The sequence below is a fragment of the Quercus suber genome, unplaced genomic scaffold (genome assembly GCF_002906115.3).
Source record: "Quercus suber isolate HL8 unplaced genomic scaffold, Cork oak 2.0 scaffold_85, whole genome shotgun sequence".
Lineage (NCBI taxonomy): Eukaryota > Viridiplantae > Streptophyta > Magnoliopsida > Fagales > Fagaceae > Quercus > Quercus suber.
Window position 1 is genome coordinate 1506562 of NW_027069550.1, and position 26314 is coordinate 1532875.

The 26314-nt window shown below is 36.5% G+C and overlaps 1 long non-coding RNA gene and 1 pseudogene across 1 annotated transcript; one reads left to right on the forward strand and one right to left on the reverse strand.

The window, feature by feature from the left end:
- Window positions 1-217: 217 nt before the first annotated feature.
- Window positions 218-10314, forward strand: LOC112028752 (uncharacterized; annotated as a pseudogene).
- A 3025-nt stretch (window positions 10315-13339) lies between these two features.
- Window positions 13340-24937, reverse strand: LOC112028678 (uncharacterized). Its single transcript, XR_010629201.1, has 5 exons — window positions 24612-24937; window positions 24351-24453; window positions 23761-23790; window positions 22496-22620; window positions 13340-13980 (listed from the first exon to the last, which is right to left on the reverse strand). It is a non-coding gene; the product is annotated as an uncharacterized LOC112028678 (long non-coding RNA).
- Window positions 24938-26314: the final 1377 nt, after the last annotated feature.

A 26314-nucleotide genomic window follows, 5' to 3' on the forward strand; every position in this document is an offset into this window, starting at 1 on the left:
ACACAGGAGATGGGTATGACAATGAACCATGGCAGGCATTTCCTGGTGTGAACTCAACTGAGGAGGAGGCAGGGCCCCAGGAAATGCATGAAGGAGAGCATTTATCTCATGATGAGCTGCATGGGGGCACATTTGAAAATGAAGATGATTACGGAGTTGTTGATGATGCAACCCATATTGATGTTACTAGGGATGACTTCGAAGAGTCCTAGATACCATGGGTGAACATGAGGATGTTGATCATACTGAAGATGTGGTTGTAGAAGAGAATAGAGATACATGCCCCGGTCCCGATCCTACGCCGGAATGGTTCACCAAAGACACTTGGGATAATATGTTTGATCCATCACCGGTTATGCAAGCGAAGTATCAAGTTAGACACCTGGGAGCAGCCACTGAAAGGGATGGTATTTGCAACTAAATTGGCAGTACGACATGCGTTGACCTGGTACGCAGTGCAAGAGAATTTTAGCTTCAAAACTGAGTATTCAGACTCAGAGAGGCTTATGGTGAGTTGTGAGGATGATTCCTGTCCATGGTCAGTCCGTGCAATTTGTTGCAAAGGAGACAATGTCTGGAAGATCGCAAAATGCAAGGGCCCCCACATGTGCGATAAAATTCAGAATGCTCATGATGGTCGGATGATTGATTCAGTGTTTCTAGTATACGTACTTGAGCGCTATATACGAGAAGACCTTGCGTATAAGATAAAGAACTTACACCACGTTGCTTTGGCAGACTTAAAACATGAAGTTTCTCACTACAAGGTATTCTAGCAACTTGCATTCTTTTTTTCAATACAATGTAGAGACCTCAGTTTTATGTGAAGTTTAAGCACAATATTTTTTCCCCACAACCCATGAATACCTTATATTATGTGAAGTATAAGCACAATATTCAGGTTATAGCCTTACAAGTCCTGATTTTTTTTCTTCAGCTATAATTATTTAACATGTATTCATTTCTAACTAGCTGATTTTTTTGGTAGATTCAATAGGATTTAAGATGATCATTTTTTTGGTAGATCCTTCCTAAACTCCCAACCCTTAAGATCCTAAACTGATAAAACAAGCTAAATGTGCCAAATGAGACCGGCAAATGTTATCCTAACCCAAATTCAACGAGTCCACGAAGCATTTCATAGAAGCATTTCATAGATAGTTCATAGAAGCATTTCATCAAACACATAATTTGCATTACAAACCCACAAAAAGATAACAGAAATAGAAAATAAAGACAAACCCAAAACAAATTATTAAAAATACTATGAAACAAAACGCACAAACAAATGAACAAAACCCCAAAAAAACCCACAATAAATCAAATGAAACTCAAGCAAACCCACAAATGAAACCCACATCCCAGAGCCTATATGGATTCAGATTTAGTAGAAATAGAGAAATAGAGAGGTCAACAAAGAAGAGAAAAGTTAGAGTGATGAACCTGTGTTGCCGTGAGAAATAGAGAAAGAAGAACAGCTTGTGGTGCCGAAGAAGACAGCGAGAGCGAGAGCGAGAGCGAGACAGCGAGAGGGAGACAGCGAGAGCGCGAGAGCGAGAGCGAGACAGCGAGAGCGCGGCGAGAGCGAGACTGAGAGGGAGATTGACAGCGAGATTGAGAGGGAGATTGAGAAAGTGAGAGCGAGATTGAGAGGGAGATAGCGAGATTGAGAGGGATATTGAGAAAGTGATAGATGAGAGAGTGACAGATTGAGTAAGTACGCTGAGATGGCCCAGGGTTTTTTTAAAAAAATTTGTTCAGGCAGAACAGTACTCGAGCTTGGTGAGCTCGAGTACCTCAGTAATACAGTACTCGAGCTCACCAAGCTCGAGTACGAAGCAAAATATTTAAAATCTTGCCATGTCATTGTGCCACGGTGGAAGTGGAAAATGTAGTACTCGAGTTTGGTGAACTCGAGTACTTAAAAAGGTGGTAGATTGCTGATTATTTCCGAAACAGTGTCTTCGTGCAAAATACTTCAAAAATTAATGGTATTGGGCCAATTTGGCCCTTATAAATAGTATCAAAAAGTGTAATGGGGCTCATAATAACAAAAATAAGTTAAATAGTAAAATAAGCAAGTTTTTTAAGCTGGAGTCAAACGCATATAAAATGGGTTGCAAAATATATAACCCTTATCTGATTTTTTTAGGGTCACATCAACTTGGTATGACTAGTAAAAACTAAAAAATAAAAATAAAGCTTGACAATATAGTCTGTGCTTATAAATAAAATAACATATGTTAGTATTTTATAGGAAAAGGGTTAAAACTGGGAAAGAAACAGAAGAATGGGTTTTTCCCATAATCAAGTCCAATCCAACATAGAATGGTCTCACCCTCCAACTTAACAGGAAATATTCACAGAATCTTCAAGTAGTCGAACATAAGATTGTTGGTATAAGACAAATGACTAAATAAGAACTAACCCAGATCATATGCAAAGATTCTAACAGAGCCACTATCATGTCGCCTTTTTAACCTCCAATATGCTTTGGCTTGGAGACTTTTTGTTAAGTAATGTTGATCAAAGTTTTCAAACTTAACAGGATGCAATTGTTCCAGCTAGAATGAGCACGCAAATAAATATGAGTTAAATATTTTCTCATTAATTCTTTTAGTTTTTATCTTATGATAAGTGGAATTCTTTATCTCTCTATTTTCCCTCTATCTGCCGTCTAATTCAATTGTGAATTTTGTATCAATTATATCCCTTTTACACACACACACACACACAAAGGAAAGGAAATGAGATTTTAACATAACGACTAAACTTAACTCAAAAGTCATTTTAAGAATTGGACAAGTAATACTACATATAACATACTCTTTTAAGTAACGTGAGACAATTACCATTTTATCAAATATAATACATATAATCAAACTTTTATTTTTAAACTAAGGTGTAGTAGCACAAAAGGGAAAACACATGCACCGAATACAAGGGGGAAAAAAAGGCAAGTAGCTAATAATATTTTGCAAACGAAGTTTTTTAAAGGTTTCAACCTTATTGCAAAGGAGAGAGGATGGAAAATGAAATACAAAATTAGTTCTTATGAAATCCAATCCTAAAACATTATTATATGTCGTTATCCTCTCTTGACTTCATTTGGATCTAAGGAAATTTTTTTTTTTGGGTGATATAAGGAAGTGATGTCTCTTAGTCTTTAGTTAGACTATTTCACTCTTTGTCCATAAGACACTCTTGAAACTATATGGTTCGATAATATAATAGTTTACCCTGGGACTTTTGGACCATATCAATGAACCTATCACACAGATACCCTTGTAGGAGTATTTAAGGAGGGAGTTGATAAGGGATAGTTAGAAATTAAACCCTTGATTAGTTACGAATTTCAAAAAAAAAAAAAAAAAAAAGAAGAAGAAGAAGAAGAAGAAGAAAAGAAAAATATTGAGGATTCTGGCAAAAGGAATAAAACAAAGGAAAATGATTTTTATAAATATCACCTTGAATTTGATGTTAGTGTTAATTTGGGTTTTCCATTTTTTGATTTGAAAATTAATTCTCTAGGCATTAGTTAGTGACAAATCAGACCTCCATAGGTATGTTTAATTATTTATTGATTTTGTTATAGTCCTATACTCCTATGATTTTTTTTTTTTTTTTGGGAGAAGGTATACTCATATGAGTTTAATCATGTGATGTATATATAATTTTTATGATCGGATAGATTAAAATAATAAAAACGAATACATGTGGTGGTCTATTTGATTGTTGACTTGTTGCACATAATATTTGTCAAAACTTTAATAATTTTATATTAATAATAATAACAATACTGTCTATATCATGTAATTAAAATCATCAAATTGTTCTTCTAAAAAAACATCAAATTGTAACAGAAAACACTAATAAAGGTTCGTTTTATCATAATGTGAAAGTGTTAATTGTTGGGGGAAAAAATGAAATCCACTTGCAAACAACCCATAATTATAGAAAGAAAGAAATTTTTCTTATTTTTATAGGGAAGGATGCCCTCTCTACTTAGTACTATTTATTTATCTAAAAAAACAAAAATGGAAAGAAAGAAAACTTCAAAAGTGGGCTTTTTCCACATGGTCCGGCCCATCCATCCTCTTTTTTCTGTGTCTGTAGAGCACTCTCATCAAGTATGCCAATTTGGCATTTGGCACACCAAACACCAAAAACCAACCCTCATCAGTTGTTCCAAATCTCAAAAAATTTGACATATATCTACAATACTGTCTCAAATATGAGACGGTACAGACATTAATGCCAAACACTCTTTGGCTTATTTAATTCGTTTTTTCTCTCTCTCTCTCTTCATTTATGACTCTTTCTTCTCTCTCTTTCTTTTTTCTTCTTTCTTTCTCCACCTCACTTCATCTTCTCAGTTTCACCTCTCTTCCTTGTTTTTTCTTCTTCTTTCTTTTTCCAGAACCCGACCCCTCCCTTTTTTCTTTTTGTCACTTTCTCTCTGCGCCTTCTCTATCTCTTTTTTTTTCCTGTCACTCTCCCTCTGTCTTTTTTTTTTTCGGCCTCCCTGTCACTCTCACAGCTCACTGTCGTGGAGTTCGGCCTCGCCTTGGAGTTCAACCTCACCGCTGAGGCCGTTACCGTGGAGCGATCTATTCTGATCTCCTTTTTTTTTTTTTTTTTTTTTTTCTTTTTTCCTTCAGTTGTGGATTCCATGTGATTATGATTATGGGCTGTGCTTGGGTATGATGGTGGCCGGCTGTGCTATGTATGGTGGGGTTTTGTTGAAGATTTTGAGTTTTTTTTTTTTTTCCTTCATTTGTTGTGGTTTTTGGATTTGGAATTTGTTGGAGGATCCGGTGATTGTGGTTGTAGTTTGTGGCGGTGGTTGTTATGGTGGTTGTTGTTGTGGCGGTGGTTGTAGCGGTGGCTGTTGATTCTTGGATGGGGGCGACTGCCACTGGGCTTTGTGATTGTATATTGCTAGGCTTTAAGTAAATATATTATTTTAATGTGTAGTAAATATTATTTTAATGTATAGAATTGAAGAATAGAATATCTGATAAATGGTATGTTGTAAAATAATGTGCTAAAATGATAAAGTAAGTTTTTAGTGTGTCAAAATGACATTTTTAATGAGAGAGCTGATGAGAATGCTCTAACTTTACCAAAGATTCATTCAGAATAAGAGGTATCTCTTTTTTGATTGTTCTGAAAAGAGATACCTCTTATTCTTGACGAATTATACACAAAATTTTTCAGTTCTGAACAAAACAAAAATAACGCCTTTCTGAAGCTTGTAGGTAATTTCCTTTTTTCGAAAAACAAGGAAAAAAAGATCTTTGAAATTTTCGATAAAAAAAAGTCAACCATTTCACTGACATGATGAGTATCTCTACTTGCCATCCAACCTCAATCTTCCATGCAGTCCTATTATTAAAAAGACTTGTCTTGGGTTCAATGCACAACTTATTAAAAATCTACCTAATGCAAGAAAGCTAGATGAGGCAGGAGTAATATTCCAAAAGGCTAAACCTGGACCATTAACTGACATAGATTTCAAGGTGGGTAACCTCATTCCTTGCCTCACTTGCTCATGGCTCAGTTGCTCATGGCTCAATTGCTCATGGCTCTTGCATTGCATGCCGATCTTGGAACGTTGTAAGTGCTTGGTGAAGACGCAAACTTTCTTAAGAATGCAATCCCTTGAGGTACATGACGAAACTAAAGGCAATTTTCGAAACCTCATGGCCCTGGAACAGTGTCATTATCCATCTGAAGCTTACATATGCAATTTGAAAGCTCGGAAATGTGCCGAAATTACACGAGCGGTTTAGACCCCCAAATTAAAGTTACGACTTGGTTGATTTTACACTAACTTAATACTAAGTGCGGAATAGTGTAAACACAAGCGTGTAAGCACAACAACTACTTTAATCCATATTAAAAGCAACACAGCAGTAAAAATGAAATGAAGAAGAGTAGGAAAGAGAGATGCAAACACAGATAACACCGAGACGTGTTATCGAAGAGGAAACCGAAGAACTCGGCGAAAAACCTCTCCACTGCCCTCCAAGCAGAAATCGATCTACTAGACAATCAGTTGGGATACATGGGTTAGCAAGAGACCCTCCAAACCTAATCTACTCGATATACCTAAGCCCTCCAAGCTCCTATTCCAACAAGGCTTCTCGGAATAGTATCTTGTTTTAGTTCTCCGGATCCCGCAACAAGCTCCATGTTGCATTTGCTAACCTTGGCTTCTTCCAATGCTTCCCAGTAGCTCCAAAACACTCTATACACTCTGAATAGGTGTGGGTTGTGTTTTGATACAAATCTCCTCTCAAGGTATGATAATGAGAGAGGGATGGAGAAGAGACTACAATGATTTCTCACTAAGGATAAGTAGCTCTCTCTCAAAAGATGGGTGTGTGTGTGTTTTAGAAAACCTCTCTAGGGTTTTTTCTCTTTGAATAGCCTCTTCAAACATTTGTGGGTAATGTGGGTATATATAGTATGGGTGAAGGGTAAGAAAGTCACTCATTAAAAACCTCCAGGCAGAATGTTTCACGACTATCTCGCGGGAAGGCCTTTCCCGCGATACACTCGCAAAAACGACAACCTGGCATGACTCTTCAGCTTCTAGCATGTGCTTCTCACATGGCTCTCTCGCGGGTTAGCTTCTAGCGAGACACTCGCAAGTTCCACTGATTCTTCATTTAAGCTAAAGTCTTCACCAACTTGATACTAAACCCAATACAATAAAATCCCACAAAATACAAGGAAATAAATTAAGACAATTACAACACTTTTTGTCATGGAATAAAGCCAACATAAAACATAGTTGTAAATCACAATTTTACAATCTTCCCCTTTGGCTATTCCATGATAAAACACCCTATAACAGACTCTAGACTTAAACATGAGTTTGGAAACAATGACAAAAATCACTCACACCTAAATCTAGAAACTGTGATGAATTTGGAACATGTATACCTGTAACTTGAAACACTTGTACAAAACACATTAGACCCTCAAGGTAAATCAGGTGATAAAAATACATGACATGCTAAGGATGATGGAACATGATGTAAACCTAGACATGACATGGACACAAGAACATGTTATATGTGCTAAAAGGTCTAAAAAGACTTAACTAGCATGAGTGAAAGCAAAAACATGTCAAGTGTTGGAGTGTGTAGCAAGGTGCGGCTACTGTGCATCTAATGTGCATGTGAGATGCATGACCAATGCATGAATAAGCACTCACGGGGTAAAGTGTATAAAACACATCACCAATGATCAAAACATGATAAACATGAATAATTATGATGATCCCCAAAATTTGGTACTCATTGGAGTCTAAAACAACGAGAAAATGCCATTTGGGCATTTTATCAAACACTTAGAATGCACACACTACACAAGTATGTTAAACAATGCATGAACATATGAAAATCTTGCCGAAATACATCTTATTTTTGCCACAAGGGGCCAACATCCAAACCAAATCAACATTTAAAACAAAGCCCAATCAAAAGATTGACAAAAATAAGTTTTCCAACTCCCATTTGAAAAAATCCCAACTATGAGCATAAAGCCCCCAAAAACATAATCTAAAGATCAAAATTAATGAAAAGAGTTAAAGATTACCTTAGAGATGTTAATGGAATGAAAAACAATTGAATTTAGTTGGGTTTTGATGTAGAAACATTAAAACAGGGGTTTGGGAGAAGATGGGAGAAGTTTAAAACAAAAGACCCACGAAATGCCCTTTAAAAAGCTGATCTAGAAATTTTTGCTGGTATCTCGCTACTTAGAATCCCGCGAAAATTTCGTTGGTATCTTGCAGGTAAGCCTTACTCGCGAAACAGCTGCGAAATAGTCGCGAAACTCTCTGCCCAAAGCTGAAAAACTTGAGAATTGGACCATTTAACTCCTAGTTGAGCCTATACATGAAATAGGTCATGAAAACACCTAGAAAAAATGTTTTTCACACAAACATTTTAAAAACTTTGAAAAACATAGGTGATACAAATCACATCCAAAAGCAAACAAAAAGAACAAAAATCTTTTTGGTTTGAACCACATATGGTTGAGCACACACACATCACATTTGAACATGTACACACACACAAATGAAATAGGCATTCATTGAATATTAAACTTGTGTGTTGTGTGTGAGAATCAAGTGAGGAAAAGTCCTTAGACCAGAGTGAAACTTCAATGATCAATTCAATCGAGTCATACACAACTGATACGAAATCAAGTGGACTATCTCAATTATAGAAATGAGTATATATGACCCCCCACAAATTGATTACATAGCTTAAAAACTTTTCATTTGGCTTCTGCATAAATCATAAACTGATTACATTTGATCCATTTTGGATGATACATCTCCTTTTTGAGATCGGTGCTTGATATTTTTGATATATCAACATTTAGGATTAGCCTTTGGCTTTTTGAGCACCATACATTTCAAAACACAAGTCGCTTTCCCTTTTTCCTAGTCAAATACTAGTACGTGCGGCAGACTTTTGCAGATCGATATCTCTTTTCATTTGGAGATTTACACAATTATATTGTGCTGTTGGATTTTCTTATCAACACTAGAGACGATGTCGAGTTACTTGTTGACAAAGAGATTATCGTTAATGCATTAGGCAGCAATAAAGCAGTTGCCAAAATGAATCTTTGGTAAAGTAGCTTGTGTTTCGGGTATTGGTTCACTTGTCTCTCAGTGGTTTCCATGGATGAATCTTGTGATGGCTCATGCCTTGTTTCCTCTAGCTGTTGGAACTGTGATTCTTTTCTTTCCCTTTAAGGCCATCGATGCTGCGAATCTTTTTTTATGTGTCATCATGCTTTTTTCCATTACTACACTTGTGGCTATAGGTTTATCTGTGGCTAGAAAGGACTTATTAGGTTCCATTACTGCACTTTTTCTTTCTGTTAACCTCTCTGCTTTACCTGCAGTTCAAGGCTTTGCCTTCACTGCCTTGGCGACTAGTTTGATTGGATATGCTGTAAGCTTCCCAAAACAGCTTATTGATACCTTGCAGTTGATTTTTGGGAAAGTCAATTCAGGAAAACTGATTAGCTTTAATTCACAGAAAGTTCTAATGCAGATGGAATTGGGAGAGTTGGTATTGTTGTTTATTCAGGAAGGCCTAACCTTGGAAATGTAGGGAAGGTTTCTTATATAGGTTCAGGTTGTATTGCTGCATCAGAAGCTAAATTGAAACCAAGCATGATTGGATTTGATTCATTCAAGATCTTCGAGATGATAATTGTACTTGGTGCTCCGGTTCTTACAACATCTTTCTTCCATTCCACATTTACAAGAGCTCTTGATTTTGCAGGGGTTTATGCTCACTGTTTTCTGTTTGGCATACTCCCTCCTGCAATGGCTTACATACAGCAATCTAGGAAAAAACTCAGGTGTGACCAAAGATTTTAATCTGAAGCTATTTGTTACACAAAATCAAGATAAAGCAAATAAGTAGAGTAAATTAAACATGAACCACTGTGATGATTCTTGGCTAACATAGAAAGCCTTAGTATGCCTCCCATTTTGTTTTACATGTTTATTGGTTAAATTTCATCTAGATCCTGTCACAAGACACAAAGCCAAAGAGGATAATGTAAACACTAGTTCCCAGGTCGAAACAAATTTTCTCCCCATTCATCCATTTTTTCTACTATCTCTAGCTTAATATCATTTTGAATTGTCATGCTTGAAATAACAAAATTTACTTACCTTCCAAATTCCTCCAATATGACACAAGGCTTTGGAGTTTGGAATCTAGAAAAACTGTTTTCAGATTTGGCTTAAAAGAGCTAAATGTTTGGCATTTGTCTGGTAATGTTGCAGATTGTATTGACTATTTTGTTCAATGAAATCTTGATCTACTTTTTCTTAGCTCAACTAATTATTTGAGGGCCTAAAAGACATTGAGTTTTTCTAATGTTGTAATTCATGATCTTAAGAACTGTGTGCTGGAATGTCAAGTGTTTTTCTCTGCATAATAGAACAAATGAACTAATCTACATGAGAAATCAGTAGCAAGATCTCCCACATTCCATGTTCCATTACCTACTTTGATGCCATTTAGAGAATAGTTAGATAACTCTTCAAAACAATTTCAAGTATGCAGACCTGATTGCATACAAATAATTTTTATTCATTTGTCTATTCTAAATTAACATTCAATGTGTCTAATTTTCATGCTCGGATTTTGCAGGTCATCTATCTTGCTAGGGGGAGATGATACACTTCTTTTACTTTTCAGCATTGCTGTCATTTTGAGTATTTGGCATTGGAAGACCCTCGCTAGATCAACAGCAATATAATGCCTTCACAACAGACCAAGGGCAAGAAGAAGAAGATATTCTTCTATCTATGTTGTTAAAAATTGTATTCAACAAGATTTAAGAGACTCCTTGTACCCTTCACGCCTTTTCCAGGTACCATTGCTTCACAGGTACTTACCCAAAAAGTTCCTGTTTCTCAGGGAATAGTTTTATTTCAATTCATAGTGTGAGGAATTCAATTTAAAGTCCTTCAAATTAACTGTTCCAAATAGTGAGCAAGTAGAATATGCTGAACTTGCAATAGGATAAAAAAATTGTGCAACTTGAACTTAACCTAGTGAGTGCCTAAGTCATTGAAACGATATACTGCTTCATTTTCGGTTCACCGGTTCACAATTTTATTATATAGAATTTGGAACTGATTGTGTAAACTCTTATATGTTGGACTTAGAGTGTGTTATTGAAACAAAATACTGCAAGATGTTTTTATACTGATTTTTTTAAGTCTATTTGTGTGTGATTTTAAAAGTAAATTTTCGCCTGAAGGGAAAAGGGGAAGGGGAAGAGAGATTTAATATGGGACCTTTTGCTTCATCAAGTATGGTCTCCAAACCAATTGTGCTAGCTTTGCAGTTAAGGAGTCAAGGACTATAAATTCAAGGAAATATATTACTAATTTGAAGCACAATAGCCCAACTGTCTGAATGAACGAAGATGAGTAGATCTAGTTAAAAGCTATAAGTCCTTAAAACACAGAATTACTTCATCTAGTTACAACGCCATATTTCCTTTTGCGTCTGTGTGCTATCTTGAGCTAATGCCTCGGTTTATAACCCCACAGCATCAACAATCATACTGTTGTAGTAGTAAGAGATTCAACTTCAGCTTTGCTTCATTCTGGCTCTGTAAATAAAACGCATAATAAAAATCATGTGAACATGGTTAACAGTTTATGATTCCTACGTTCTCATTGTATGGCCAAGAGAGGGGGAAGATTAATGTTCATGGTAGATTTTTCTTATAGGTGTAAATGCACTTTTAGTCCCTATATTTTGGTTTTTTTTTTTTTTTTTTTTTTTTTTTTATTTTAGTCCCTACATTTTTTTTTTTTTTTTTTTTTTTTTTTTTTCCATTTTAGTCCCTACATTTTATTTTTTCCACTTTTAGTCTCTAAAACCAATTTATGCGTTCCATTTTGGTCCCTTCCATCAATCAACCGACGGAAATTGCTGAGGTGGCAGCCGGAAGAATTAAAATATTATAAAAATGCCACGTCACCCTGACACGTCAGCATCTATTTTTTTTTTTGGGTAAATAATTTGTAAATTTTAACTAAATAAAAAAAAAATTTAAAAATACAAAATCAAATTTAAAAAACAAGAACACAAGAACATAGACACAGAAAATCAGACCAATCACACGAATTCAGTCACACAAATTGAATTAAAATATCACTTCTTTCTCTCTCTTCTTTGAATCACACGGTGACTCCTCTCTCTCATTTCTCATCTTCCTTTCTCTCTCCCCTCTCTCTGATTCAGTGTCTCTCTCAGATCGGCGTGGACTGGAGATCGAAATCGGCAGCATGGACTGGAAGATTGGCAACAATAGCGTGGTGTTTTGGAGATCAGCGGCGACGGTGTGATGGTTTGGAGCTGCGGCGATGGTGGATTCTCTCTCTTTCTCTCATTCCGATCCTCTCTCTCTCACTTCGATTCTCTCTCTCAGATTGGATGTGGGTTTTGGTTTTTCTTTGAATTTTTGTTATGGGTATTGATGCAAGATTCATGGTGGTGTTTTGGAGATCGGCGGCAATAGCGTGGTGGTTTGGAGCGGCGACGATGGTGGATTCTCTCTCTCTCTCTCTCTCTCATTCCGATCCCCTCTCTCTCACTTCGATTCTTTCTCTCTGATTGGATGTGGGTTTTGGTTTTTCTTTGAATTTTTGTTGTGGGTATTGATGCAAGATTCATGGTGGCGGCGGTGGAGGATTGCTGTGTTGTTTGTGGGAATGGGTTCACTGTGGGTTTAGGGAGGTTGCTATTGATGTGGGTGGCGATTTGGTGGCAATGGGTCTTTGGGTGTTCTGATTCTCTCTCTCAAATTGGATGTAAGTTTTGGTTTTGCTTTGAATTTTTGTTGTGGGTATCAGTGCATCTGCAGCTTCATGGTGGTGGCAGTGGAGGGTTTCACACTTAATCCCTTGAGTTTTTGGGTTTCTGGGTTTTTGAGTGTTTGAGATTTCTAGGTTTCTTTGAATTTATGATTTTGGCTATGAATCTTTGGGGAAGAACCAGAAAAATTGATGGGTTTTCAGCATGGGTCTTTCAACATTGGTCTTTGTTCTCTTCTCAAATTTTATTGCATTATTGATTTGATTTTAAGTGGGAAAGGAAGTTGATTCAATGGGTTTAATTTTGCATTCATGTTGTTGGGTCTAATTTTCTGGGTCTCTGTTCTTGTGTTCTTGTTTTTTAAATTTGAGTTTGTATTTTTAAATTTTCTTTTTTTATTTAGTTAAAATTTACAAATTATTTACCCAAAAAAAAATAAAATAATAGATGCTGACGTGTCAAGGTGATGTGGCATTTTTTATAATATTTTAATTCTTCCGGCTGCCACCTCAGCAATTTCCGTCGGTTGATCGACGGAAATGACTAAAATGGAACGCGTAAATTGGTTTTAGGGACTTAAAGTGGAAAAAATAAATTGTAGGGACTAAAAAAAAAAAAAAGCCAAAATATAGGGACTAAAAGTGCATTTACGCCTTTCTTATATTATTAATCTTCATTTTTAATATGAAGTTCCACCATAAAGAGGCAATATCCATGGGGTCTGGCTTGTTAACATCATAATTGAAGTGCACAACTAACATTTCTAATCGAATTGTACAAGTAGGGATAAATATGAGCATTAAATAAGCTAAAAGTCAAAGCCATCTGGGACAGAAAACTTATTTGTTGATTGGTAAGTTGCATTTAATGAGTTTTGAATTCACACCATCGCCTTCTATCCTATTCTTACGAGGGAGGAAAGTAGCAAGTACCATTTGATCTGAAGCCCATTGAAATGTTCTATCCATCGCTTTCTTGTATTCAGATTAATGAAACAGTATGGATTCCTGTGAAGGAAGCTTAGAGTTGACAACAGTGACTGTCACACTTGCCAATGATACAAGAATAAAACATTGAAAACACCTAGATATGTATCTTCAAAGTCCTTTGTAGCAGGATTCTGTCCAACTTAGCCGCCCTATTGGTAGAATTGTTGACATTTTTCTCTTTCCACAGCCACAGGATGCAACTACTTCCACCAAACAAGTTTTGAAAATGCAATTTGTTTTCCTAAAGCTCTGTTTCTTGTGGTCTACAGCATCAGCAGATCCTCTGCAAACCATTGGTCAAGAACGTGCCATGATTTGAACCACATATCAGTTGTTCATATTGCCAACTGAGGAGCAAATGATCATATTATAAAAACTTAAGCCCATGCTCAACCCCCAACATTATTGATACCAGATGGTGGGTGGATTTTCTTCCAGCTAGCTTAACAATCCACACAGAAAAAACCATGGAGCAGTGGTATAAGGAGCTTACTCCTTATACCATGTATCACATTTATTTAGTTTGCTTTCGTAGCTGCTGGATTCCGACCAAACTGGATTATCATTGGCTTGCCTTTGAAGACATATCCATTGACTAGATTCTGCAACCAAAGGTTTTAATAGCATGATCATTACAACTTAAACACAAGGCAAGATTATTACAAGAAAAAAAGAAGAAGATAAATTTAATTTAGTTGTACGTACAGTTGTACATGCTACTCTCAATTAGTGAAAGGTTCAAAACTAAGCCATTCTCACAAACCTAGTGAATCAGCAATGCCAACCATCATGGTAAAATAAATTGAGTAAAATTTTTTCCTCTAGGAAGTTCCTAGATCCATTACTTAAGATTGTAGGTATGAAATTCATTAATCATTTTTGAAGTACATTTTGGAATCTCCTAAGGACCGTTTGGAAGGCCAAAAAAATCTTTTTGAATAAATTAATAGGGTTTGTCATTTATCCAGTTGAGTTTGCTTATAATAGCTCGACCAATTGATCAATGAAGAAAAACCTCCATTTGAAGTGCCTGGTAGAAATCCACATTATTTCTGGATCTCTTGCCTTTTTGTTGATTCAAGCAAGAGTGAGCATGGAAGTTGAAGAATTTGCAGCACAAATAAAGGCAGTATATGAACAAGTTCAAGAACAACTGAAGCCATCTTAAAATTACAAGTCTAAAGTTGAAAGATGGTGCTCATATAAGAAGCTTGAGGTTTGAAGAATGTGATTTGGTTTTATTCGTATACGAGCTCAAGCAAAGAAAGTTTGGTATTTGCCTAGTATTGAATAAGTTGAGACCAAACACATTTTGCATTGAGCTACCAAAAGGATTCTCAATAGTCCAACTTTAATTGTGAGTAATCTCTATCCATATTGTGGAGATGAAGAGAAAATAACATCAAAGCCAGTAAACATGTGATGAGATCTTTCTACTTGGCCACAGAGTCGATTAATGTGCTAGATGTATGATCTATCACTGCTAAACGTAATCACTACTGGATGTAGAACAAACACTTAAAACATTTGGTGCACTTACAAGAATAACCGAATTTATGCATGGATCTCAAGTGAAGAACTAAATAAATTGGATAACATGTTTTAAAGGGATTTGACTTTAAAATCAAAGTCAAGTTCTTTACAAGAAGGGTTGAATGATGCAGGAACATTGTGTCAGCTTATGTGGCAGCCATAATTTAGTTTGTTTCCTTTTTTATTTTATTTTATTCTCATTAACATGTGGCCAAAGGGGTTGAGTCTACACTTTGTTTGTTTTGACATTAAAGTTTTCTAGAAAATGAGTCATTTCCCAAAAAGTTTTTTATTTTTTATTATAAAACTATCTCATTTTCTTAAGTGTGGTAGCAACCTTAAATGTGTTGGAAAACGATCTCCTAACTTCTCTTATTTAGTTTGTCATGAGATAGAGTTGTTTTCCAAAAAATAAATAGTGGAAAACAATCTCTAAAAAATAAGTCATAATTTTTATGTTGATCAAAGATAATTTTCCTTTTGACTCATTTTTTATGATGCTAACAAATATTGGAAAACGCAGAAAACTATCTTCACACAAGGTTTTCCATCTAAACAAATGGAGCGTTAGTGCAATGACAAGTGCCTTTCACCAAAAGTGACAAGTTGTAGGTACGAGCCCAGGTATCAACCTCTCTAATAAATTGGGGTAAGGTTGCCTATCATAACCTCTTCCAAACCCCACAAAAGTGGGAGATTTGGGCCCAGGGTAAGACATACTCCTCCAAAGTAGGCAACAAGTCAACATCTCCAATGGTGACACATCTCAAAGCAGGGTCCCAACAAGAGGTGATGACCTCCAACAAGTGTTTTCAACACCCAGCCTCGATCGAGAACGGTAGCGGAAAGACTGCCGCCGCCCTCGTGTGCCTTCGTTCGACCACCAGTCGTGGCGATAGCTCCCACGCACGCAGGGCCTCGTTAGAGGGCCCCTCTCGATAATGGTTTGAGTTTGGTACATTGTGTTGTTCGCGCGGAGCTTCAGGTGCTCTCTCTCTTTCTCGGTGGAGGAAGGTAGGTCTACCTCTAGCATTATGGCAGGAATCTGGGCCAAATTTTAAGAGATTACCAAGGGTAAGTGGAGTCGCCACCAATCATTGGGTTTTCTAAGATGTGATTGGTCACCTGTTTCTAGTTGATTTTATTACCGATCCTAGATAAAGAAAAAATGGAATTTTTCCTAATCTAATGTGGATAGTAAGAAAATCTTGATTCTTAGGTCCGGAAGTCTGGTTACGTGTGGGTAAGGTATTAGGCACCCCACAATACCTATCCAAGGACAGTCTTTTGTTTTGATAAAACCTTAATTGTTGGAGATTGGTGGTAAAAACATGATTTTGGCATTGGCTTTCAAGCTTTGCATGCATGGGGGCATTGAGGTTTGCCTTTTAAATAGGTAGAGTCCTAATCTATGCTTTCCTAAGGCATTCGAGCAAAGTGCCAGATTTCCACGGTGAAAATTCGGTGACATGTTTCCTTATTTTCGTAGCAGAAAGTAGGCATTGCTATGCCTAAGGTGACACGGACTGTGACAATCACACCAAAGGGGGACGAGCAAGTATATATATACATACATAATGCATAATGCTAGCACAGAACAGGAAAGTAAATGCCTACATTCCTAGAGCATGGCCCAAAATATAGGTGCAGAAAAGTAAACAGGGGTTGCCATACTCTAGAGATGAGGACGAATGGTAACCTTTTGAGGGAGAAAGGGAGGAGGAAGGAAGGGGTTTAAAAGAGTACATAAACAAAGGGAAAAAGCTAAACCATAAACCTATTGACTGCAGCCGCTTGGCTCATGTTGGTATGCTTGCAACCGCGCCCTTTTTGCTCGCGCTTGGGAAGCCGTGCCCTAGCTCCATGCGTCCTTGCTCCATGCATGTACATGCAAAGGCAAAGACAAGAAAACCAGCAGGCAAGCAATGGACGGAAAATGCGTAAATAATAGCAAAAGGATGCGAAGCAAACAAGCAAGATAGCTATGGCAAGCATAGCATGTGACAAAGGCAAGAAAGCTAACCAACAAGCTAGAAGGGAAACAAACATGGAAACAAACAAAAGATGGTGTCCACGAGGGATAAATGTAGGTTTGGATCAAGTATTCGTAGCTTCATTGCATTGAAGTACGGACGACACACTAGCAAACAAAACTCATGCATGTACATATGAGCAAGTGTGTAAAGATGCATAGAAAGCTAACGGGTGGCACAAACAAGCATGGCAAGCATATCATCGCATGGAACGGAAAAAGGAAAGGGTTTGCACAAAGCAACTAGTAACATGGCGATGCATCCCAAGTGGTTACACCCAAACAAGGCCTCATGGGTGTCGGATATAAACACACAACCACAAACCCGTTAAGGGGGGCAAGTAGGCACAGACATGCAAACAAGGATGATCCAAACCCTTTGATATGGGCCAAGGTGTATGGACGATGACAAAGACCATAGGGTCTAGATTGGGTCTAAACCAATAGGCCAAAACACAAGAAAGAAAGATAAAGCGACAAAAGGGCTACAATAGCACATGGCATGACAAACATAGCCTAGGTCTAAGCACACAAACATGGCATGGAGCGCACAAGCACACGAAAGATGGCATAAAGCATGTAGAGAACATATAAGCAAGTGAACAAACATGTAAAATCCTAGATCCAAGCACACGAGCATGCGAGAACATAGATCTAGGCATAAGAATGGCAATAAGTGTGTGAACACGTGAAAGCTAACAGATAGACATGGTAGAAAGGATCCAAGCAAATAAGCATATACGGATGCAGATCTAAGCATAAAACATGGCAAAAAGCACATAAACACATGGATCTAACCAAAGAACACACATAAAGCAAGAAGCATGCTAAAGAAAGAAATAAATCATGTTATTCAAGCTAAAAAAGCAAGGTAAACGCTAGAACGAGATTTAGAAGGTTAGGGGTTTGGGTGATACCCAAAAAAGCTACATCCACACCCCTAAATCCCAAATCCAAAGCGTAGAACCAAGGAAAAGAAGATCGGGTATAAGAACAATACCTTGTGTTTTTGGTGAAGAGAAAAGAATCGAGAAGCTTTGATGTGTTTTTTAAGTGTTTTTTGGTGTTTGGAAGAGAGAAAAATGTGTAAAAAAGCTAGGCAGAGAGCAAAAATTCAACAAAATGTGGTCTCCTCAGGTCTGAGGGGTGCTTGGGCCTATTTATAGCCCCGATTGTGATTTTCGAGGCGGCGGCCCTTCAAGGGCTGCTAGCCTCAAAAGGCCCCTGATTTGGTTGATTATGACTCCTTTTGAAAGATTTTGACTTCCTATTTTTGAAAAGGTATGAAATTTGAAAATCCAACGGTCGAATCAAAAGTTATGGCTCTCAGAAGTTAGCGGTGCATTGATCAGTGCGTCTTCCCAGTTTTCGTGATATCTCGGCCATTCTAACTCCGATTTCGACCCATGAACAGTTGTTGGAATGAGAATTTGATAATCTTTGCAATGGTGTTGGTTTCAACATGTTCTGAAAGCCGGATCAAAATTAGGGTTTTTGGGCTCACCTAGGATCGACTTTGGGTTAAACTTGGTCGAAGTTATTAAAATTCTCCTAGAAGCTTTGATGTAAATCTATAAAAAAAATGTTGTTTTCTGAGGGTTTTAACCTTCGGTCAAACCTAGGGTTGAGTAAGGGCATTTTGGTCTTTTTAGTTGAAAAAGGCACTTCGGGTGCTTCGGTGCCCGAACGGGTTGCACCATATCATCCTGGATGTTCTTGTGGCCCCATGGAGAGAAAATAATCTTTTTTGGATTTTTTGGGTTTCAACACGCAAATTAAGGGTGGAAAAAATACAGTATCAATAGCTGTCCCTTCTATATATGATATCTTGAGTGCAATGAGAGGTGTCAGATAAAGAACATGATTTCGAATTTTGTTGCCCCCAAATTTGCGTGCGGAGACTATTAATGGATTGAGACCGGACTTTACCTGATTGGACTGATCTACTGTAGCTGCTATTGAAATATTTTTCAGGCACACCTCTGAACTCTAGGAGAGGAGAAAGGAGAGATTTTTTTTTTAGGGGTTTGACCGGGTCAATGTTAGCCTGGTCAACGCTACCCGACGCCCATGAGGCCTTGTTTGGGTGTAACCACTTGGGATGCATCGCCATGATGCTGGTTGCTTCATGCACATCCTTCCCTTTTTCCACTCCGTGCAATGATATGCTTACCATGCTTGTTTGTGCCACTTGTTGGCTTTCTATGCATCTTTAAACGCTTCCTCACATGTCCATGCATGAGTCTTGTTTGCTAGTTTGTCATCCGTACTTCAATGCAATGAAGCTACTGATACCTGATCCAAACCTATATTTGTCCCTCGCGGACACCATAATTTGTTTGTTTCCTTGTTTGTTTCCCTTCTAGCTTGTTGGTTAGCTTTCTTGCCTTTGTCACATGCTATGCTTACCATATCTATCTTGCTTGTTTACTTTGCATCCCTTTGCTATTATCTACACATTTTCTGTCCATTGCTTGCATGCTGGTTTTCTTGTCTTTGCCTTTGCATGTACATGCATGGAGCGAGGACACAAGGAGCTAGGGCACGGTTTCCCAAGTGCAAGCAAAAAGGGCGCGGGTGCAAGCATGCCAACATGAGCCAAGTGGGTACAGTCAGTAGGTTTAGGGTTTAGCTTTTTCCCTTTGGTTATGTACGCTTTTAAACCCCTTCCTTCCTCCTCCCTTTCTCCCTTAGATGGTTTGTATTAGGTATATCATGCTGTGTATCATTCATCCTCATCTCTAGAGTATGGCGACCCTTGTTTACTTTCCTGCACCTATAATTTGGGCCATGCTCTAGGGATGTAGGCATTTACTTTCCTGCTCTGTGTACTAGCATTATGCATGATCTATGTATATATATACTTGCTCGTCCCCCTCCGATGTGATTGTCACAGTCCATGTTACCTAAGGCAAAGCGATGCCTAATTTCTGCTGCGAAAGTAATTTGTCGCCGTGGAAATCTGGCACTTTGCTCGAATGCCTTAAGAAAGCATAGATTGGGATCACACCTATTTAAAAGCCAAACCTCAAAGCCCCCATGCAGGCTAAGCCCCGAAAGCAAGTGCCGAAATCATATTTTTACAGCCAATCTCCAAAAATTAAGGTTTTATCAAACTTCCAGACCTAAGAATCAAGATTTTCATGTCATCCACATTAGATTAGGAAAAATGCCCTTTGTTCTTAACCTAGGATTGGTAATAAAATCAACTAGTCGCTGACCCGTGCATCGTTTTTAGTAACTATAAGATTTTAGCAAATCATATGCCTTCAAATTTGAACATCTTAAAGAACTTACATTTGCACTTATCAATTTGTTTACAAAGCCAATGCTAAATAGATCTACAAATTGCATTCTCATATCCTCTGTCATTTGCAAGGTGAAATGACTCTTTTGATTACGGTTTGCATCATTCTATCCTTCAAAAGCTTTAAGAAGTGCCATGTGGTCACTACATAAGAATGTGTATAAGGTTATACAAAATTTTGTCATTATAATCAACATCCTAAAGCTAATATCCAATCCAAAAATGTGTAACCAATGTTACATATTATAACAAAAACCCAAAGAGACAACAAAACCAGTTGTAGGTATATAAGAGAGAGAATCAGATCAAACATGTATTTCTATTTTTGCTTACTTTGAGATCGAATTTCAAGACTGAAACTTAAAATCCAGAATTCCAACAACAAAAGCATAGAAAAACCTCAATATCGAATAGATCAAAAAACTCTACAGAAAAGTACCAAATTTAATATGATATTACCAACTTTGCTTTGAAAGAAGATCACAAAGACATCACAATAAAGAATGAGATGGAATATACTCCTTCAGTCTACCATGCTTCTAATCAGTTACTCTTTTTTTCCACTCTCCGAACCAAAAAATACAATGCTAACTTTGCATTGAGAGGAACTTATAATAATAATAATAATAATAAAGCAAACAATAAAAATGAAACTATTCGTCCTTTTCATCTAATATGTAACTTGATAGATGGTCTTAGGCACTTTTTGCACATAGATTCTTTAAATTTTATATCAAATTAGAGGATAGAAATTACATGTAAAAGCCAATTCAATAGAGAGATCTATCACACACAGTGATCAATAGTTTAAAAACAAAAGCCTTGTAATGTATCTGCCATATAGTGTAATCATAGAAATATGTGCTTATCTAAGAATATTTCAAAAAAAATACTTACCCTTATTTGAATTTCAAGAGGAGTGTGATCTTTTTGCCACTCAATTATTCAACTACATAAAAAATGATAATCATAATAGCAAAACTGGTCATTGTATTAAAATCCTATTTTCAACTTCAAACCACCTTGCATCCCTAGTCCATCTCTCATTTCTGACCAATTTTTTCAGCATAGTCCATTTCAAAATGTTTTTCTTCCTCTATTCTTTTTATTTTATAAGAACTCCAATTTTCACTATAGTCCAATTAAACTGTAATTAACTCAGAGATCATACGTTGACTACAAAATTGGTTCTACAAATACAAAATTTGTATTTAAAGCAACACAAAAGACAATTCAAGTCAAACGAAAAAGTCAAGTCTAACACAGTAAAAGTCCAAAGCTATTAAATATGCAGTTTTAAAGCTATAAACACAGTACCTGATCTGATTCAGATAATAAGGAAGTTAAAGCATGACGCTGGTGGTTTATAATCTATACAAAATTATAATAAACCGCAAATCTCTCTCTCTCTCTCTCTCTCTCTCTCTCTCTCTCTCACGCGCGTGTGCGCGTGCGCACACACACACATAATATACAGTAAAGGGATTCATACTTTGATCTCAATCAATTATTATTTTAATACTGCATCAATTCGAGGAGATCCTAAAGTAGGAAGCAATTTGATCTAAAAAATTGTGAGTTGAATTAATGGGGAGCCCACAACTTTGATCTAAAAGTTATTTTAGAACAATAGAAACTAAAAGATAGAAGAAAAACAGAAGCTTTCTTCTCCATTTTCTAATAGAATTAGGCCCATGTAAAGGTTCCTTTGCCTTCTTCAACTTGGAACAGTTTGGTAATCTACCATTAAGGCCGGAGAGCTTACAATTTAGAGACATCCTAACCAAAACCCACCTATGTATCTTCACAAAGAGGCTTGAATGCTTGAGAAAAACCCCAGCTCTAGCAGCCTCAACACCTAAATCTTCTCCCTCAGTTTCTCTTCACCAGTAAAAGACAAACATAATAAAAATTTTCTGTTTTCAATTAAGTCTTTCTAGGCCCCATACCAGCTCCCACTCCAAAATTTTCAAATTCACAAATAATAATAAAAATTTCTAACCAAATTCAAAATTATAAAATCTACAGGGCATTCAATAATCAAATAGAAAATAACAAACTAAATCTGAGTTTCCAGCCAGTTATACAACTTCTTAATTGGATGCTTACATAAAAATTCAACCAAAATACTTTGTATTTCAAACAATTGGATGATTTCTCATGTAGTTCAGAAGATGGTTTTTGTCTTCAAGGATTGTGTGCATAATTACTTATAAAGAGAAACAGAAAAGAGAAATGAACTTGCCTTTAAAAGTCTTGACAGTCAAACATGTAGCTATTATGATAAAAGGGCCTGGATTTTCAGTAAAGAAGTTATCTTCAATTTGATTTACAACTGATCCCCAAAGTGTAAGCTTTATTTCATTTCATCTGTTCAAATTTTCCAATGTTACAGTGTAAGTTCATATAATATAAGTGCATGTATTGGCTTATCAAAAAAATAAAAAATAAAAAATAAAAAATAAAAAGTGCATGCATTGAAAATAATAATAATTATTATTTTTTTTTAAAAAAGACATACTCTATAGTCATGACATTTATGTTTCTCATCGAGACATTTGATCCTTTGATCATTTTAATTGGGTTGACACTTTACCCCCTCTCTCATTTTTGCAAGACAAAATTGACATAATCTAATTGGTCTAGATGGTTTTATAGAAAAAAAAAAGTTATTATCACATTTGCCATCAATGATCTTCATATTAGGTGCAGAATTAGAACATGTCATAATCCCTAATATTGTTTTATACAACAATATCTAAAAATGCAAACAAAATCCTGCTATATCATAGCCAAAAAGTACCCATAACCATAAGCCTAAAACAAAACCAAAAAAGAATTAATGGTATGGAGATTTGAGCAATATGGAGATTGAAGCATAATTTATAGAGATTCAAAGAGAATGGGTACTATATTGATGTAGAGAGAGTACGATGGCTAGGATTTTGGTTAAGTTTGATTTAAAAATATAATATATATATATATATATAAAATTCATACTTGTGCAGTCATCACTATGTGTGTATATATATATATTTTGTAGCAATCATCATTGTGGGAGCAAGATTTCAAAATATGTATATATATATATATATATAATTTGCTCATGCGAGTTCTAGCTTTAAAACGTTCAAGTTAAGTCTTTAAAAATCAAACTCCAGAAGATACAACAATGCAATTGTTTATAGGTAAAGCACACATATAATCAACATGATCATTAAAACAGAGTAAAATTCAACCAACCTTCATGACTCTTTTACAATTTTATTTGGATTGTGTGTCTCAACAGCATACCAATGCAATTATTAATTACATAAACTTCAAAAAAAAAAATATATATATATATATATATTTATACATGATAAGTTACAATTCAAATTGAGTTTCATGAGTTCTTTAAATGTAAAAAGAACACTACAATATTTAGAAATTAGATGTACATAGACAAATAGTTAACCCTATACTAAAAAATATTCATAAATTTAGTACAAAGGCAAATGAATACCATACCTTTAACCTTGATTCGAATGGAGGAAAAGACTGAAGAGAAAGCAGAAATTAATCAGGAATATTAAATCTAAATAAAAGTGAATGGAAGAGCAAAAATTAAGAATGAAACCTGCTTTAAAACAACAAACAAATGTACAAGAATTAAATCTATTGCTGTTTGGTATTCATTGAAATATGCTGTTTTAAATCTGTTGCAGGGAATGAACAACACAAATGTACAAAGAATTATAAACTGAATAGTTGTGAATTGGCTTGGTGCACAAAAAATATATATATTAAAAAAAAAAGAATAAACATTATTGCAAAAACTATTTATAAGATAATGGTTATAGAGTCCTAATTAAATTTGTTTATAGTTACAGATTTCTACACAAATTTGAAAATTTTGATTAAAAAAGACATGAACTTGTACAGAAGAGGTAGAAGGTTTGAAAAAAAAAAAAATAGGGGACTGAGTGGAGACAAAGAAGGCTGATGTTTTAGGCGCCCAAATAATTATTCAATCAAACAAATGATTAAGTTAAGCTAAATCAGATGTGCTAAAAAACCTAGATAGCAAAATAAAGCAAAACTTGAAGGTAAAGCAAAACCTGTAGGATTGTTGTCAGATTTTGAAGGTTGGGAGGCTCTTCAATTCATCTCCACTTTCTTACAAAACCTGTAGAATTTGATTTTCTATGAGTGCTTCCCTGACTTCAACAAAAAAGAATAGAGAGAAAAAGGGGTTAGGAATTGAAATCCCTAAATTGACAAAAAAAAACCTAATTAAAGACGAAATCCTTAAATTGACAAAAAAACCCTAATTAAAGACAATAGGAAAAGAGTTTATTCATAGATTAATTGAGAGATACCAAGAGAGAATGCTTTGAAATGGAGGCTAGGTCAGAGATTGAAAACGTTAGCTCCCATGGTTGTGCCCTTGCAAGCTTTCTATGAAATAGCTTGGAACTGCATTTGAGAGAATGTATAGGTTCTGCATTTGGTGAGTAATGTCGAAAGGAGAGGTGCTGGGTTTAGTTTTTTCAAAAGGAGAGGTTCTGCCTTGTGTGTTTTGGTTTTAGAATTATATCGGGGAAGAGTATTTAGTTTGTGAAAGGAGAGATATATATTTAATAAAAAGAAATAAATCAGATTTAAAAATTAAAAAAAAAAAAACTGATGTGGAAAATTGTGAAGAGGTCAGAGACTTTGGTTATATATATATATATATTGACTAGAAACAGGTGACCAATCACACCTTAGAAAAATCCAATGATTGGTGGCGACTCCACTTACCTTTGGTAATCCCTTTAAATTTGGCCCAGATTCCTACCATAATGCCAGAGGTAGACCTACCTTCCTCCACTGGGAGAGAGAGAGAGAGACAGCACCCAAGGCTCCGTGCAAACAACACAACGCGCCACGCGCAAACCATTATCGAGAGGGGTCCTCCAATGGGGCCCCATGCACATGGGAGCTGTCGCCATGGTGGGTGGTCAAATGAAGGCCCACGAGGGTGGTGGCAGTCTTTCTACTGCCGTTCCTGATTGAGGTCAGGTGTCGATAGATTGGCGACTCCACTAGGGATCGATGAGAGTTTAGCCTTTAGAGCTTTTGATAAAACCATAATCTTTGGACATTGGCTTTCAAAAACATAGAAATTGGCATTGGCCTTTGGGGCTTTCCTTTTGGAAAAAGGCTTATACTATGTCCTAGTAGACTATTTTCAAAAGGGCAAAAAATCTTGTTCCAAAAATCCTTTTCCAAAAGGGAGGCTTTGGGGTATTTCACATGGGACTTTACCACTTTCCTCGCATGCTTTACCACTTTCCTCACATGCTTTACAACTTTCCTTACATACAAACATAGGGTAGCAAAATTTAATTTCCGCTACACCTTTATCCTCTTTCCATATATATGTCTGCTATGCTTTGAAAAAGTCTTTCCCTTTCAATAAGGATTGCATGACATATACACCCTTTTTAAGCCGAACCCGAGCTTTGCACTGCTGGCATAGTCACATCTCCTTGGGGATTTCATTACCCCATCTGCAGATGCCCAGACACACACATCGGCAATGTTACCCATAGTTAGATTCGGGGTTGATGTTGTAGGCACTTTTGGGTCCATGGGTGGACAAGAGTAGTTGAAAAGGCCCCCTCGATCCTTCCTGCCCCATAACTTCCATGAAGGGAGGGGTATGGCGATTGAGTACCCTAGGATAGGAACCACCTACCAGTTAAGCCTTTTCATACAGTTGGCCTAGTTGTGTCAAACTCGTGAGTTCTAGATCAAGCCCAGAGCCTATCAAGACTAGGTGAAACCTAAAGAGTGAACATCCAAGCCAAGGAAAGGATATCCTGCTAGGACTAGAGGTCAGGGGAAAGTGTCTTGTAACAAGTGCGCCCTTTTTGCTTGTGCCAAAGAAATTGTGCTCTACTCTGGGTTCTTTCTATCCTGTTTGCACAACATCCATGATTAAACCCCTAGGAAAAGAAACCTTGTTGCTTGTACATGTTAGATCATACCTTATCCCTAAGGGTTTACAACCCTATAAAGGCACTCATACATACAC